This window comes from Lepus europaeus, chromosome 2 (assembly GCF_033115175.1).
Source record: "Lepus europaeus isolate LE1 chromosome 2, mLepTim1.pri, whole genome shotgun sequence".
In the NCBI taxonomy this organism is placed as follows: domain Eukaryota; kingdom Metazoa; phylum Chordata; class Mammalia; order Lagomorpha; family Leporidae; genus Lepus; species Lepus europaeus.
Genome location: NC_084828.1, coordinates 146,675,359 through 146,693,050, shown reverse-complemented (window position 1 = coordinate 146,693,050; position 17,692 = coordinate 146,675,359). Strand labels below are relative to the sequence as shown.

Genomic DNA, 17,692 nt, shown 5'->3' with positions numbered 1-17,692 from the left:
TTCCTTGCCCACTGTGGTCCCACCATACTCTCCCCACCTCACTGCGAGTGACAGTGATTGCTAGGGCAGCCTGTGTGTCACCACAGCTGCCACTCCCCTTACATCACCAGTGCTCTTCCTGGGATCAGACAGCAGGCAGTACATCAAAGCCACTCATGTCTGCCCTGGCCAGGCCTCTGCCTTGGCCTGCAGGACCAGGTGCCGGGTAAGGGGACTCAGGGGGCAGGGCTGGGGTGCACCCCAATGCCAGACAAAACAAGTGTAAATAAAGCTATTATTTTATTGAACCTCATTATATATTTGATTTATTGTGTGCCAGGAAAGTACTGTATGCAAAAGTCAATTTGTTGGCTTTTATAATCTCATTAGGGTTTCCTTTTAAAGCATTCTAATTGGAGGTGCCATCTGTTCTCTTAAAAAGGCATCACACATCACTGCAGTAAATAATTTTCCAGATACAAGGAGCATATCTGGAGCTCCTTGGAAGGCTCCAACCTGGGGCCCGGCTGGCTCACCAGGTTGAGCAAGGCAGGTGTGCACAGCCCCGCCCAGACTTAGTGAGGTGGGTAGGGCAGGGAGGGCGTGGGCATGGGCAGTGCTCCATCCAACCCTGCAGGACACAGTTGCTGCCTGTGTGCTACTGGTGGGTACCCAGGTGGAGAAGCAGAGCTCTGTCTTCCTAAAATGTGCAGAGCAGTGAGCATCTTCAAAGGGTCCAGGGCCTGAGGACACAGGGGAGGAGATAGTGTCCGGAGAGACCACAGCTGAGACCTCAGACTGGGGAAGGGCCTCAGGGGAAGCTGTGGCCATTGTCTTTAAATGAGATTATAGCAACAGTCACACTCATTGACTCCCAATAGTGAGCATTTTTACAAGGAATCTTACAGCTTCTCAATGTGCACTCGGGCTGTGAGTCCTCTAGCGAGCTCAGAATTTGTTTTGTTTTTGTTTTTGTTTTTGTTTTTTAACAAATCCTGTTAATCTCTTGGGGCCAGCACATATACATTCATACTTTTTTTAAAAAGATTTATTTATTTATTTGAGAGGTAGAGTTACAGACAGAGAGAGGGAGAGACTGAGAGAGAGGTCTTCCATCTGCTGGTTCACTCCCCCAGTGGCTGCAATAGCCAGAGCTGGGCCAACCCGAAGCCAGGAGCCAGGAGCTTCTTCTGGGTCTTCCACGTGGGTGCAGGGGTCCAAGCACTTGGGCCATCCTCCACTGCTTTCCCGGGCCACAGCATAGAGCTGGATCAGAAGCAGGGCAGCCGGGACACAAACAGCATCCATGTGGGATGCCGGCACTGCAAGCAGAGGCTTTACCTGCTACGCCACAGAGCCAGCCCTTCACATTTTATTTATTTATGTTTATTTGAAAGGCAGAGAAAGATAGAGAGAGAGAGAGAAGGAAGAAAGAGATCTTCCATCTAGAGCTTTAGTCCACAAATGCCCACAACAGCCAGGGCTGGGTCAGGCCAAAGCTGGGAGCCAGGAATTCAATCCCGTGTGGGTGGCAGGGATCCAGCTACTGCCTCCTGCCTCTGAGGATGAACATTAGCAGGAAGCTGGGATCAGAGCAGAGTGGGACTAGAACCCGAGAACTATGAAGTGGGATGCTGACATTCCCGGTGGCATGCCAAATGTCCACCCCATTCATATATAAATATTTGGTAGCGTCAAAAGTGCTTATTTTTTCCATCTGACAACTCTTGTAGCGCTGCTTGGCCCTTTCCTTCTTTGCTTTCTCATCCGCTGGCCGAGCTGGGATTCCTTGACCTCTGCCTGAGAGGCCCTTGGCAGCCTTGCCCTTGAATCTGGTCAGTGGGCTCCACAGGGTGCAGGTGCAGCGTCTGGCGCAGTGAGCTTCGTGCCCTGAGTTGGTGATCACACAGCCGCTGATGGCCTGCAGAGGCCCCCTTCCTTCCTCTCCCTCTTCCCCACACATCTCTGCCCCGGACTGCAGTTCTAGACTTTTGCAAGAGAACCTGGCTGATCACTCCCGGCCTGGGCCAGGGCTCAGGACTGGCTCTAATTCAAGACTTAAGCCATTCATGTTGCCAGGTAGATCTGGAGGCCAGCTAGAAGCAGGTCACAGGAGATACCCCCCAACACACACATACACACACGCACACACAAGCACATGTACACACACACCAATGCAACTCTGAATGAAATGGGGCTACCCAAAGAGTCCCAATCTTGTGGGAGTCCTGGGAAAGCTCATAGAATCAGCAGTAGCACGCGGTGATTGAAAGATGGGCTTGGCCATCTGAGTCTTGTCTCTATCTCCCGCCTCCTCTGCGACCTTGGCCTTCCTTCCTAACTTCCTTACACTCTGTTGTTTCATTCTCAGAACCTCATGATAACGCATGCCTTTCTGAGTTGTTACGAGGATTAAGGAAAAAGCGTGCTGTAGAGTCTTTGGCACAGTGCCTGTTGTAGTAAACTCAGCTGATGTTCGAGCTTTGCTTCGGGTACATCCCTGGAAAGTGTGAAGACGGCAGCGGATATCAGAGCTCCTGGCAGCGGAGGGTGGTAGGAAAATGACAACAGGAGTGATGTTCTCAGGGGCACTGAAGAAATAAAGTGGAAAATTGATAAACTGATACATTCCCTGGGACTAATACAAATGGAAACATGTTGCTGGGGGGAACTTGGATTTGATACCACCCTAAGCATCCCAGTGGAATCTACTCTGTGGCCCTAAACCACGTGGTCACCTGGCCCTGCAGATCCCGGGGAGAGGTGACTGCCAGGGTTCCCAGGTGTGCTGTGGAGCCAGGACTGAGGTGTGCACCGAGCTTCCAGGCACCTGCTGAGCTCCCTCACCTGGGCCGAGAGGCGCCGAGAAGCTGAGCTGAGCCCACAGGGCTGGCCTCCAGGTCTCAGGTGCAGGGGTCCAGTGACTCCTCAGAGCAGGACACGCTTCTTGCCACTGCCAGGTCCCACAGCAAGGGGAGCAGGCAGGGGAAGCCGGACAGAGGGAGCCGCCTGGAGTGCGGGAGAAAGAGCAGAGCTCTGTGAAAGCATGCACTTAGATGATGGCTTCAGTTTTAAATAATTTCTAGTTTACTAGGGGACGAAATGGGAAGGAGGAATTTATGAAGCAGGTGAAAATAGATAATTATGCCTTATAAAATTGCTGTCTGTGAAAAACTGTGGAAGGACTGGTGTGAAAATAATTACCTTGTTACGTTTCTGACCACAAAAACCCTTCTGCTGTCACCCACATGGGAGGAATTTTGATGGATCACAGAGGCAGGCTCGCGCTTGTCTTGTTTCTTTTATTTCTTCCTCAAATGCAATGAGATTCCCTCTGCAGAAAGGTCTCGGGAGGTCACTGTGTCCCCCGAGCCTTCCCGCCCCTTCCAGTGGTGGTGGTGGGGGGAGAGCACAGTGCTGGCCAGTCCTCGGTGGTCCCCCAGAGGTGACACACAAAGAGACAAGGAAGTTGAGTGGCAAGAGCAGGGGCTTTGGGTAGGATCTTGCTGGGGATAGAGCCTTAGCCTCTTCCAGCATGAGCCTCCTTGCTGGAAGAATTAGGTCCGATGGGAGCCATGGTAGGAAGGGGTGGGGTGTGAGCGAAGCCCGATGGAGCCTCATGGCTGTCTGATTCCCACGTCATGACTTCAGTGCCGGCTCACATTTTCGAGTGACGTTGCAGAGGGGCGGTGATGGTGGTGATCCCGCTGTTATTCTCACTCATGGACCTGCCTCCCATGGAGAAGGGTGAACTCGCCCTTCCCTCTTCCATCCCTGTCTACTCTGATTTCTCTCTTTGACATTTATGTCTCACCTTTTAATGAGCTGGAGTTGCTGTTTCCTTTCATCCCCATAATCACAGGGCAGCAGAGGTCGGGCCCCTTGGATGGACTCAATGCCCAGACCCTGTTCTTCCCAAACAAGCTGGGCAGGATGGGCCCAGGGGGTGCAAGAGGGCTCAGGATGAGGGCTGCGACAGAGAGTTCTCGCATGCAGGCCCGACGGCATGGAAGGACGTTGGCTCGTAAGCCTTCTCTCACTGGTCTGGGACATGGGCCTGGCTGGGTCATGCTTGGACAGATGGGTAGGGATGGCTTCTTCTTAGTGCAGACCCTGGACCAGCAGCCTCTCCGTCACCCGAGAACTTGCCGGACGCACAAATTCTTAGCCCCAGCACCAGACTCGGGAGTGAAGCCCAGCATCAGGGTGTTAAGCAGTGCTGTAGGTGATTCTGAAGATGCTAAAGTTCAAGAACTTCGCTTTAGAATTTGGTTGCTTCTGTGTCCTCTGCTCATTTGAGTGAGTTTGTGCCCCTTCCCGTCTGTGTGCTGTGTCCCAGGCTGGAAAGCAGGAGGGGTGCGGAGGTGGGGAGAGGGAGGGCGAGAGAGAGAGGCTGTGGATATGTATGGAAGAAAGGAGGGGTGGTGTGTGCCGTGGGTGTGAGTGTGAGTGTATCTGTGTCTGTTTGACTGGCTCAGGGAGGAACCGCAGAGGTTCTCACAATGACCCCACCTGCTCTGCAGTGTGGAGCCCTCCAATGTATACCATTCACTGGGGCTGGGGGCAGTGATGAGGGGAAGAAGGCTGTGGAAGCCAAGGAGCATGGCCTGGGAGGAGTAGGCGCCATTCACCTGAGCTTAGTCCAATGAGTGGGGGATACGGTGGGTGACACCCCCCAACTCTGCTGGTCCCCCACAGTCCACCTAGCAGGAAATGAGACCAGGAGGAAATCTGAGGAGCTGTCAATGCAAGGAGGGGCGCTTTAGACCACTAGGGCAGGAAGGTCCTTTAGGGCAGCAAATCTGATATGGACTTGAGCATCTCCATGCCTGCAGTACATGGTCAATTTCAAATGCCTTTCAAGAGCTGAGCTTTAGGAGGGCTTAGCTCTGCTCATCCAGCGCTGGCATTGAATTAAAAGAAGTTGTTTTACTCTCGGCAGCGTTACCTATTGCCAACAAGGGGTTTCATCCAGGACGCACCGTGTCCCATTCTATAGAGCTCTGGCCCTGCTATGTCGTCCGTGTTGCTCATAGAAAGTGCACCACTGGTGTTTCTGAGGGAGTGAAGTTCAGCCAAGGGTCCCACGTCAACCAGAGCCAGAGGGCGAGTGGTCTCATAGAGCGCCAGGCCTTGGCCTCAGCCCTGTGCTGGCCGGGGAGACAGTTTATGCACACGGATGCACAGGGAGGGAGTGTGGCTGCGAGATGACACATTTGTAACTGTCACTGCTGCTCACAGAAGGGTCAGCATTGCCTGTGTCAACGCACTTTCCTGCTAGTGAATCTGCACTTTCTTTTCACTGTGGTTTGACCCAAGTGGGTCTAACCCGCACGAGGCATGGTATAGCTCTTCGTTTCAGGCTAATAGCCAGGCTCAAGTGGGTGTTTCTGCTTCGGCATTTCCTCGTAAGGGCATTGGAGGGTGTGAACGTTCGGAGCACCCTGTGGGTGCTGCCACCCACACTCCTCCAGCCTCCAGCGTGAGATGGCCTTGTCCACCCAGCGATTCTGGGAGATGGTTCCTGAGCTTTGATTTCTCCCAGCGTTTGTGCTGACTGATGGTTCGTCTGCTTTGCAGGGCGGCCCCCGGGCCTTTGCCAGCAGCCGCCGGCCACCGCTGCTGGAGCGGCCTCCACGCTTTGTGTTGGGCGCTCCTTTCCCCACCGCTTGCCATTGGCTGCTCTTTAAGGACCAGTGGCTCCAGTGTTGAAGAGCAACAGTCTCATGCTGCCTCTCTCACCTCCTTCGAGCTAAACCTCTGTCATTTTATCTCTTCCCCAGAGCACATGCTTTCTCCACACTCGTCTATTCCTGCCACTCACAGCCATCAATAAAATTCTCAAACGTGGCAGCCAGAATGACGCCTGTAACCCTCACCCCAGAACAGACTTCAGTGGGAAGGTGGTGGGTTTTCTCCTGGGTTGGATCGGGTCACTTTGGCTGCAGCCCCGGTACCACCAGTCTTGTCAGCCACTGCACATTCAGCGGTTCTGTTTGTCCCCTCGGTAAATGCTACACATGCGGGTCTCTCCCTTTGTGCACTTACAAACACGACTTTAGAAGTTTCTCCATGTGGACTCAGTTCTTTGCGCTTTCCTGTATGGATCCTTTGGAAAACCAGTTTCTGACATCTTTCAAATGAGGAGTATTAGTGTCATTGTTAAGACTCTGGAGCCTGTCCCCAGGTTCAAGTCCTGCCCTGCCCTCCATGGGCTGCGTAGGACGAGTGACGAGGCTTCCCCTTGTCTTCATTTGCTCAAGCAGTGTGCGGACAATATTGGTGTCTGTCCCGCTACACTGTCGTGGGAATCAGATTTCATAATACTATTCGGGACAATGTTTGGAACATCTCAAGCATTTAGTGAAGGTAAGCTAGTTCATTGCCATTATGGGAGTTGCTAACTTCTCTTTGATGTTATTTTCAAAGCAGTTGAATTCCAAGCATGGATGGGCAGGCATTGAGCCTAGCAGTTAGGATACCAATTAAGATGCTCGCATCACGCACAAGAGTGCCTGAGTTCAATGTCCAGCTCTGGCTCCTGACCCCAGCTTCCTACTAGTGCACACCCTTGTTTGGAGGAGCTGGGCATCAATGATGCCTCAAGTAGTTGGATCCCTTGCCACCCATGTGGGACGTCTGGGTGAATTCTCAGCTTCTGGTTTTGGCTCAGCCCAGTCACCAGCTGTTGGAAGCACCAGCAGGTGGGAGTTCCCTCTCTGCCTCAAATAAATAAATATGATTTTAAAAACTAAGACCCAAGTACTAACATTATCATTTAGTTACCATTTTTCTTTATTTTTTTTGAGATTTATTTATTTATTTGCAAGTCAGAGTTACAGAGAGGCAAAGGCAAATGCAGAGGCAGAGAGAGAGAGAGAGAGAGAGAGAGAGAGAGAGGTCTTCCATCAGCTGGTTCACTCCCCAAATGGCTGCAACAGCTGGAGCTGGGCCAATCCAAAGCCAGAAGCCAGGAGCTTCTTCCAGGTCTCCCACGCGGGTACAGGGGCCCAGGCACTTGGGCCATCTTCCACTGCTTTCCCAGTTACATTAGCAGGGATCTCGATTGAAAGTGGAGCAATGAGACTCAAACCAGTACCCATAGGAGATGCTGGCACTGCAGGTGGCAGCTTTACCTGCTATGCCACAATGTTTTCTCCTTGGCTGCACAGTACTTTTGTACTTTTTCTGGTTACCCTTCTCAAAACCTAAGTATACTCTGTACTGTTTCTCTCTGCAGGCTAATGGGTTTCCAAAAAAAAAAAAAAAAAAACCTAACTAAAACAACAGAGTCTGCTGGCCTGACTTGCACTCAGAGAACACGTGTTGGTTCTTGTTACTCTTTCCCTGGCGCACAGAGTGCTGATTTAATTGTGGGTTTGCAGTGGTAGGAGGGAGTTGAGATAAAATGCATCCATTTAATCTACTGTCTTTTAAAAGTCAGAGTGAAGCTGACCACCCCATGGCTTTAGGACGCTCTTTGGCTACACGTGCTCCTTTGTGGCCCTGGTGTCAGATGTGTAGGCTCTGTTCCCAGGCACTGGTCTGCGATGAGCACAGGAACTTACCGGCAGCTGCAGCTCGGGATTCTCAAATCTGTCCTGCTCCAGTTCTCCACCTCGCAGGAGAAGCCTGGCAGGAAGGAGGCCGTCTAGCCTGCACACTCTGAATACCCTTTGCTGCCCAGAGCTATTCAGGCACAGGGGCTGTCCCCTGTCCACAGGACTGGGAGCTCTTTGATGAGTTGATCTGAGTTTTTCCATCTATGCTGTGACCTCACACAGCAGGTGCCTAACGCAGGCACGTGGTTAGAGCCCTACCGGGGGCACCAGCGGACCAGACTTCACTTTTTATTTTCACCTGCTCCGCCCTGGCAGTCTGGCCATGGGCAGGTTGCCTTGGAATCCCAAGAATACAGATAACGTTTGTTTCTGTGCCCATTGTGAAATGCATATAAAATATGTACATCTGATTCCATGTCTGACATAATGTTTTCAGAGTTGCTAGCTATTTAGTTCTCTAAATTATGCAATCTCAAATAGAAAGCAATAAGAGTGTGGGGGGGAAGTTAGCATTTTGGATCATTCTGGGTGGTCAGAACTAGGTCAGCTTAATGCTGACATCATTGGCTCTCTGTGTGAAACTTTGGTTCCTACCCGTGGTCCCTCCATGACCTCCTGGTTCTCCCAGTCTCCCTTCTCCCATCCACAAAACTCAGTGCCAGAGCTGGGTCCAGCTCAGCCTGACACCAAGCCCAGCTTTTGTGGTGGGATCTGATCTGGGATACAGTTCAATCCTAGACCACTGGGCAGTGTCCTCGGGCGTTAAGTCACTTTCCATGGTCACAGTTGCCTTTCACATGCGGATCTCATGGTGACCCTGGGCATCCCCTGTGGTTGACCACTGGCCCTATCTGGGAGCCAGATTCAGAGTCTGCCCTCAGCTCCATTGCCTCCTCACCTACCTCCCCTCAGGTTCTTCTCCCACCTGTCCAGTCTGTCCCCACACCAGAACCTGTAGATTTCCTGCCTTTCTCTAGAGGGTGCCACATCCTGTCAGTCCCTGACACCCCAGCTGCCATACTGGAAGCTTGACACCAGCCAATCCTTCCCTAAGCCAGCATGATGATCTTCCAGACTCCTTGGTTTGTTCACCCGTGTCAATGCCGCATGGGAGCTAGAACCAGCAACCCCACCAATGTCACTGGATGGCTCCCCTGGAGCGTGACAAAGGTTGGGGACCCCAGGGTCTTGGACTCTCATCAGGGATTCAGAAGGAAGTCACCTTCAACTTATTCCAGGTTCTGCCTGAGTGATCAATGATTTCTCGTAACTGCAAATGCATAGGAAGGTGCTGGTAACACGTGCCAGGCAGGTGGAAGAGTGGGTGACACAGACAGAAGTGGGTCTCGTCATCTGTTTGGGCATGTCCCAGCTTTCTGCATTATGGGTGGCTTGGGACAGGAAGCCAGCATTTTATAGCGATTTATTTTGAAACTGCACACTGGTCTTCCGAGAAGCTTTCTACACAATTGGCTGGGAAGTGCCAAGCGCAAGCCAGACATGTGAGAACTGTTGTGATAGGGATTGGCTGTGGGCTTGCAGGCCGGACTTCCCAAGGTATAAATAACCACCAGTGACTTCACAGAGAGAGAGAGAGACAGAGAGCAGGCTGCAGTCTGGAGCCAGGATTTCCTGCAGGCTGTGCCAGAGATCACAGGTAGGGGATGGCTCATCTCTCGGGGACTCAACGGGGAGAAGCAGAGGCCACTGTGTCCTCCCTCACATTGTCCCCCAAGGCACTGGTAGCAATGGTGCACTGAGCCCTCCAGGGCTGGGGGCTCTGACTCACAGGAGGTGCCCCTGAATGCCTTAAAACTGTTCCTCGGGGTCACTTCTGAGCTCTACTCTCCTTGGAAATGACAATAGAGGCTGCTGGGCAGTGTAGCTGTGTATGTGGTGAAGCGTGGTGTAGGCTGGCTCCATAGGGCCAGATGTGGGTGGCTCTAGGGGGTCCTGGTCATCACCAAGACTCACCAGCATTCAGTGAGTGGTAGTAGAAGGCCACTTGGTTCCGGCAAAGGGGATGTCACTTCGTTAGGATCTGTCATGTCCTCTCCATACAAGATGGCCAGGAAAAATGCCTTCCCTGAGACTTAGCTAGAGAGCATTGGATGCAGGAGACACCAGCAGTCCGCACCAAGTGGGTGCACCTGCAGATCTCGTGGATGGACCAATGCTTCATTTACATGAGCAGTAACACATGCCCTGACGATGCTCAGACATCCCTGGAGAGCATGTGCTTGTATATGTGGAGAAACTTCACCTAGAAACAGAATTGCTGGGTTAGGAGTACATGCACTCAGGAAACCAATCCACATCACCAGCGTGCTCCCCAAGATGTAGCTGGCCAACCTACACCCCGACCAGCACTCTGTGTCTTGCTTCTCCAAACACTGGCCCAAGTGGGTGCTGTAGGACCTGCGATTGTGGCTGGTTCCACCGACCTCCTGGTCATCTTGAACAGCGTCTCCCGCACCATGAGTGAGCAGGTATTTTTTACACATACTGACCAATCTGTTTTGCCTTCTGGGAATTGTCTATTATAACCTTTGCCCTTTTTCTATTTTTAAAAAATCGACTTTTAGGTGCTCATTAATTATACGTGACATCCTGCCCTGTAGCCCTCCCTTACTTATAACTCTATTATAGACACCTTATTTTTGAGTTATACTGACAGGTTTTTAATTTTTGGAAGAAAATCTGACTACCTTAGGCTTTCTGGTTTTCAAAATTTTTGTCTTGACTTTTTGGCTGGACTTAACGTGTGCACTTTTGACCTTAAGGTATAAAAACCCTCTCTCGTATCTTCTTTCGGTTCTCAAGTTTATGTTGCACTCCTTGCTTTTCCTGGATTCATTTTGGTACAGCCTGTACTGCTGGTGTTCATGTCTGTCTGAGTGGAAATACCATCCCGTCAGCTCCACACATTAGTGAGCTCCTTTTAATTAGGGACTGACGGCCTCTGTATTCTTCCCCACTGTTTTGTTTCTTCTAAAGAAGGAAGCAGTGTGTCACATCGCTTTGGTAAACCAAGTCTCTGTGTATGTACTACTTGTTCTCCAACAGACTTTACCCATTCTTTTATTATTTATTTATTTGGGAGGTAGAATGAGAGACAGAGAGAAGGAGAACAGAGTGGAAGGTCTTCCTTCTGCTGGTTCACTCCCCAAATGGCCACAATGACTGGAACTGAACCGATCCAAAGCCAGGAGCCAGAAGATTCTGGGTCTCTCACGCTGGTACAGGGGCCCAAGACCTTGGGCCCATCTTCCACTGCTTTACCAGTTGCATTAGCAAGTAGCTGGATTGGAAGTGGAGCAGCCAAGACTCGAACCGGTGCCCATATGGGATGCCAGCACTGCAGGCAGAGGCTTAGCCCACCACGCCACAGCGCTGGTCCCACCTTACCCATTCTTAAACACTCTGGCACATTCCATTAAACCATCTGATTTGATTGGGACTGGGACTTCTTTGGGAGGCCGAGCCTTTCCACCAGGGGGCACGGAACACAAGCCTTCTGTGATGTCCTTCAGTGGGGTCTTGTAGCTATCTTCCCGCAGGTGTTACAGGGGCCTGTGAGGCCGAATCCCAGGCATCTTACCGGCTTTTTGGTTACTGTGAATAGATACTTACTTGTTACACTTTCAAATAGGTTGTGATCATTGACACTGGTAGATGACTCTCACTGTGGGGGAGTGAGCTGGAGGGGTCTCACATGCTGGCACCCATGTGACCCCCGAGGTTCTTTGCGTACCTAGAATCAGTATGTCTGTGGAGTGTCAGGAGATCTAGAATGCCCTGGAAAATACCCTTTTTGCTTCTCTTTTTGTTCACGTGACCTTGGGTTGCTGTCTTTGGGACCTGAGCATTTGCTGTGCCTGGCGAGAGGCAGCACATGTCTTTTTTAGAACTGCATGAGACAGCGCTTGCGAGATTCTTCTGCGTATTCCCCAGGAAAGTGGAATGAATAACCCATGAATATTTAACCCACAGCCTCTTCCCAGTTGGTGTCTAATTCCGTTCTGATCTGTAGTCTCTGGAAAACAAGATGGAGAAGTATGACAGCTCCAGGGAGGAGAGGGCTCTCTGTCATTTCTGATGAACTTTGGGAGTGCAGGGGCTCCTTTACGGGGGCCACCCTTTCTCAGGGGATGTGGGGATATAGGACTGCTGGTCATGCCCAAGCCCTCATTCCAGAAGTCTACAAACAATCCCTGCTCTATGCACATGGCAGCAACTTGTCCGATCTGGTACAGATGGCTGCTTTCTTTGGAAGGATGGTCCCTACCCTTCCTTCACTGGCTTCTAGTATTTGAGAGCTCACAGCAGGCTGTGTGCTGTGGGAGACCAGCCAGGTTCTGTTCACCTGATACTGGTTGATGGGAGCTGAGATGCTTCCCCTGGAAGACTTTGGCCATCATCTCCACCAGCCTGGGCCCAGTGGCTGCCAGCCAATCTCAAGACACAGCATCCCTCTTCTTGCTGCCGATGCCTGAGAGATCCCAGTCTCCATGCTTGGACTCCTGTGGAGGCGGGTACTGAGCTCTGGGCCATGTCAGGTTGTGCCAGATCAGACAGGCGGCTTGGGGGCTGGGCACATCAATTGGAAGTGACACAGCAGAACAGGGAGCTCTGTGGTGGTCCTGCCCAGGTAAGGTCTCTCTTGTTGTTTCAAGGCTGAGATGTGTCCCAAAGTCCCTTGACTTCAGCAGGACTCTCACTGGCTTGGAATCTTGCCTCCTATGACAGCAAACACCTTGCAGCCCACCTTGGCAGGGTACAGCCTCATAGACAGATCTTTCAGCGAGATCCATGCGTCAGAGTCGCCATGAGCAGGGTCTGGGGTCTCCTATAGATGAGGTCTTCATGGGGGCTGAGGAGCCCTAGGCCAGAAGCTGTTCTTGTTCTGTACAGCATCTTTTACCCATCACAGAGGTGTGCACTTGACCCCTATTTCCCCCCGGAAGGTGGATGGACAAACAGGGATTCCTGGATGAGTATACTGGTAGAGCACCTGGGAGTTTGCTGAATGTTGCAATACAGGTTCTGATCTTTGAGTTTCCCATGAGTGTGAGGACAGCAGTGTCCCCTCCAGGGCCCCCATAGCACAGTGCCTGGCCCTGTCCATGTCCAGGGGATGTATCCCCACCGGCCTTGTCCATCCGTGGCTTGTGTGGCTGTTGTCCTGGTGACCACATCCCCTGCAGACTTTGAACTCCTTGGGAAAGTTTTCAGTGAAATTCTCACAACTTCACAAACACAGCATAGCACACTAGAGGGTCAAAACACATGGATGGGTGGATGGACCAGTCAAGAACCAGTGCACGGGGCCAGCCCTGTGGCGCAGTGGGCTAAGCTGACGTCTGTGAGGCCAGCATCCCACATGAGTGCAGATTTTAGACCTGACTGCTCTACTTCCAATCCAGCTCCCTACTAATGCTCTGGAAAAAGCAGTTGAAGACGGCTCTGGGTGCTTGGGTTCCTGCCGCCCATGTGGGAGACCTAGGTAACTCCAGGCTTCTGGTTTCCGCCTGGCCCAGCCTCAGCTCTTGTGGCCATTTGACGAGTGAACGAGCAGGTGGAAGATCTCCCTTTCTCTGTCTCTCCTTCCGTCTCTCTGTAACTCTGCCTTTCAAATAAATAAATAAATCTTTTAAAAAATCAGTGAATGACTAAGCTCAGGGAGTGTAAGTGACTACCCAAGGTCTCACCGGGGCAAGGCCAGGATGTGTCCTTGGTTTGTCCTTGTGAGTCCGTGGTGGATCATTGGTCACCTCAGAGGCTTCTGAAGCCTCATTTAGGACGAGGAAGAGGGTGTTGGAGGCCATGTCTTTAACATGACATCACCTATAGCTATCCTTGACTTGGAGTGTCCCCAGGGAGCCCCCTACGCCCAGGATGGCAGGAGGTCAGATCAAAGCTTCCCACACTTTGGTCTCCCCTTCATCCACAACTAGAAGATTCTCCTCCTACTCCTCTCCCACCCAGGCAAGGATACAAGACTGGCTGTCATAGCACATTGTTATGGAGACACACCACCTCCATGTGCTGCAGGGGGCCCCAGCCATCTTCCAGGGGCTTCTGCAGCCCCCAGAAATGCTAGACTCTCAAGGATCAGCTCAGACAAGGTGGAGAGGCTGTCCCTTTCCTCCCAGAAAGTAGAATCCACCCCCTTTCTCCTGGACGGCTAGCTCTGCTGAAGCCAGAGAAACAGGAAGCATTTTCTACAAACACGGTGTTTGGTGGAGACGTGTGGCACCAGGCTCTCCGCGCTGCAGTCCCTCTCAGCAGGGTCCCTCCTTATTTTGACTAATCATTTCTCCTTATTACCAACTGTTGTGATTAGGAGAATTGCCTGAGTGCAAGCCAGGACCCTAATGAGCAACACGTGCACACTGCTCAGCACAGCCCTGGAGCCAGGCGGCTTAGCTTAGCTTTCTACAGGGGAGCTGTCGAGATGGTTCAGGAAGGAAGCTCCCCGCCTCCAGCACAGCCTCCACAACCCCCGGCACCCAGCGGCTGTCGCGTCACACCCACGCCCCACACCCTAGGTACCTCCAGCCCTGGCTGGAAGCAAGGATAAGGATGAGCTTGGAACCAGCCAGGCCTGCACTCAGGTCTTGCTTCCACCATTCACCAACCGTGAGACTTGAGCAAGCAACTTCTGTTTCTCGCACGTCTGTGAAGATCCGATTTCATTAACTAATGCACCAGTGTGACTAAGAGTACCTTGTGTGTAGGGTTGGTTATTCAGAGAGAAGTAAGCAGTCCACAGAGAACTCCTTTGAAAAGGAAACCAGTGCCATCTTTCTGCTCTTTCAGACGCTACCTGAAGAAACCCCCTCAGGCAAAGAACCACTGTACATCCATCGGTCATTCATGCCATGGCTTAAATGACTTCCATCAAATCACAGCCGTGTCTACAGGGAGCCTCTGGGGCAGGGGGTCCTTCTGGGTCCTGGTGGGCCTTTGCCGGCCAGGAGCCGAGGGTGCTGGTGCCAGGCATGCATTCCTGGATTGGAATGGCTAATGGCTAATGGCAAAGCCCCTTTGCCTCTCCAGACCTCAGTTTTCTCATCATTAAAATGGGGCTAATAAAGCCATACAGTGTCGTAGGGCAGAACTATTTGACATGAGGCCAATACAAAGACTGTTCTGTTCGGAGATGTTAGAGTAAGAACCAGAATCTGCCCCCTCCTCGTGCCCTCTCTGCTGCCAGCCTGGCCTTGGCCTCCATTGTCTTGCTAGGATGATCGCCATGGCCTCTGCTTCTGTCCCCATTTGGCCCGTCCTGCACTAGGCAGCCCGAGAAGTATTCACAAAGCCCAGGCACCACGCATGCCATTGCCCTGCTCAGAGTCCTCCTGAGTGTGGATTCTCCCTGACAGTCGAATTCCCAGCAGGCTGTGCCCAGGAGCTACATAATCCCCCTCACTCACTACCTTACCAAACACCGCGACCTCTCCTCCTCCCAGTCCTTGTCCCACAGCCACGCTGACCCTTTGAGTTCTCTCAGATGAGCCAAGCACATTCCAGCCTCAGGGCCTTTGCACCTGCTGGTCCTGTGATCTGGACTACACTTCCTGTAGATGCTGGCAGAGTGCCTGTCTCACCACATTCAGGTCTCTTTTCCGGAAGGCCTCTTGTCTGAGAATTTCCCTCCATGAGTGCAGCACACTGTCTCCCCTCCCCCTGGCCATCCATCATCAGCCTTGTCACTGAGTAAATATCCATCGACTTCTGGAAGTGTCCTCTGACTCCTCCGTGTGAATGTGAACTCTGTGAGGTCAAGTAGTGTGGTCTGTGCCATTGCTTTGCATTCATTGTTATCACATAACCATGGATAAAGTGCACAGGTGTTGTTAGAGAGGCTGTTCTAACCCTTGCCTCATGTGGCCCCGTCCGTAGTCCTCTACCACACTCCCATGGGCTTCAGTCACCCTTGCGCCACCACACACGCCGAGGCTTAGACTCCCTTCCTCAGGTTCTGAGGTCTGTGACCGCCCATCCTTACTGAGCTGCTCCTGGGGTGCATTCTGGGCTTGTTTCAGAGGTGGCATGGAATTGTCCCTTTGGGAAGACTGTGCACCTGTGGCTGTTAGGGAAAATAAACCCACACGATTCCCTTGGGTTTGAGTGTCCTCCCCTTGCCCCAGGGGAGCATCCTCCGCTTTGAGGAGAGGAATCTGAAAGAATGCCTAAGCTTGCATGGGCCAGGCATGAATTCGCCTTCTCCCTCCTTCAGGCCCCCTGCACAGCACAACACCCTCTCTGGAAGGGACACCTCAGAGCTTCAGACACCATCCACTGCTTATTGAACCAAGCAGTGTTCCTTGTGTCCCGTTGCTCATCACTCCCAACTTGTAGATAGTCCTTGCTCTGTTTTCAAAGATCCCAAGGCTCCCCAGGCTTCTGCTACTGAGGAGAGAATGCCATTGACATCCAGTCTGTGCACTTGGTGCCACGACTTTCCATCAGATCCCTGCCAACTTTTTCCTGATTTCCACTATGGCACCAACAGTTCCCCATGGCAAAGGCTGACAGCCCCTGTTCTCGCGGTGTTATCGAGGTGCCCTGTGTGCAGTCTTCAGAAGATTCTGCACTGCCAATTAAGGACCCACAGTGACCGGCAGGGGGCGGCAGGGTGGGGATGGGGCACGGGGCTGGAGCGTGCCCCTCTCCAAGGTCCTGAACCAACACGGGGCAGCACAGGAGGGCCCTTTGTTCTGCAACACTGGCGGTTCCTGTCTGCCCTCACCCAGGAATTCTGTACCTGGGGAGAGAATGATGGACGGGGAATTGGTATCACATCTAGGGTGGGAAGAGGGAGAGAGATGAACTTGGAGTAGGGAGTGTCATAGCTACAAATGCTGGCTGAGAGGAATAAAGAGAGGTTTGGTTTGATTTTGGCATTGTTTTCAAAGAACAGTTATCGAGGAAGAAACCACAACTGAACATGAAGCTGAATTCATGTGTATTTGATTACTCTGCTACATTTATAGCAGTTGGAAGCTTTTCCTCTTTTGGCTTATATTACCCTACAACCCATCTGGCTTTCAGCCCTGTATGTAGTATCTAGGGCAATGGCGTAGTAGCAGCCTGCCTTGGTTTCTTGCAGATTTTGCCCCCATAGAAGATGAAGATGTTTTCAGACCTCTACAATCCCTTCTCCTGTATCTCCCTCTACTCCTTGAATCCTGTGTATTTTTCCTTAGAAATCTCCAAGACCTTTCCACCACCTCCAGGTGGCCTTTCCAACCCTGGGACATGGTTCCTTCAAGCAGCTGTGTCACAGAGAGCAATGGGGAAAGAGATGCCCTGGCAAAAGCCTCATTTTGAAGAATTAACCCTGAACCACACCATTCATGTCTTCCTGGCTGTTCACACTGTGTACTTCCTCCCATCCACACCCCGATATCATTTTCTGATCTCCCTCTCAGCCACCTGTTAACCTCTAGTCCATGTTGAAGAATGAAATCCTTTTTCCAAACGACAGTCATCACTCTTAGCCACAACACCCTTTGCCTTCTCCTGATTGACAGTGCTCAGGAGTCTTGAGTATCAGATATCCTTCCTGGATCATCGCAAGACCCTATCTGAAACCAGGGAGACTGAGTCGAGGGGTAGAGGAAGGGCTTCTTTCCCATGCGTCAGGGAAGCACAATGAAGACCACCTCTGGGAGTCAGAGGTTCAGGCACACACAGAGGTAGCAAGCTCAGCATAGAGTGAGAGCCGGATCCTCCCAGGAGACCCACACTCAAGGGCAGTCCTGCCCCTTCCTGGTGTGCTTCTCATGGCCAAGTGGCTGGGAGAGTCCAGGCGGGGGAGACAGCCTCCAAGCTTGCCCACATGTGTAACTGCAGCCTTGCGGACAGGACTCCAGAAGTCATCTCCGAATATACTGATCTCCACTTATTTTGCCTTTTCCCAAACATCTGTAACCTCTGTCCATATCATTTTCTTTGATCCTTAACTGTGTGTGTTCACAATTCTCATCCTCCATAGGTATGTGGTCTTGTCTCTGCGTTGCATGTTCACAATTCTCATGGTCTTGTCTCTGCGTTGCCTAACATAACTTCTGTATCTTACCGGTTTGCACAGGGCTCAGCACGATTCCGGATGTGGGGTCTGTGCTCCTGGAAAGCGTGGC

At 51.8% G+C, this 17,692-nt stretch overlaps 1 protein-coding gene across 1 annotated transcript in view; it reads left to right on the top strand.

The window, feature by feature from the left end:
* EPHB1 (EPH receptor B1) overlaps positions 1–17,692 on the top strand; it is a 309,194-nt gene that overhangs the window by 162,777 nt on the left and 128,725 nt on the right. The gene's annotated exons all lie outside the window — the stretch shown is intronic.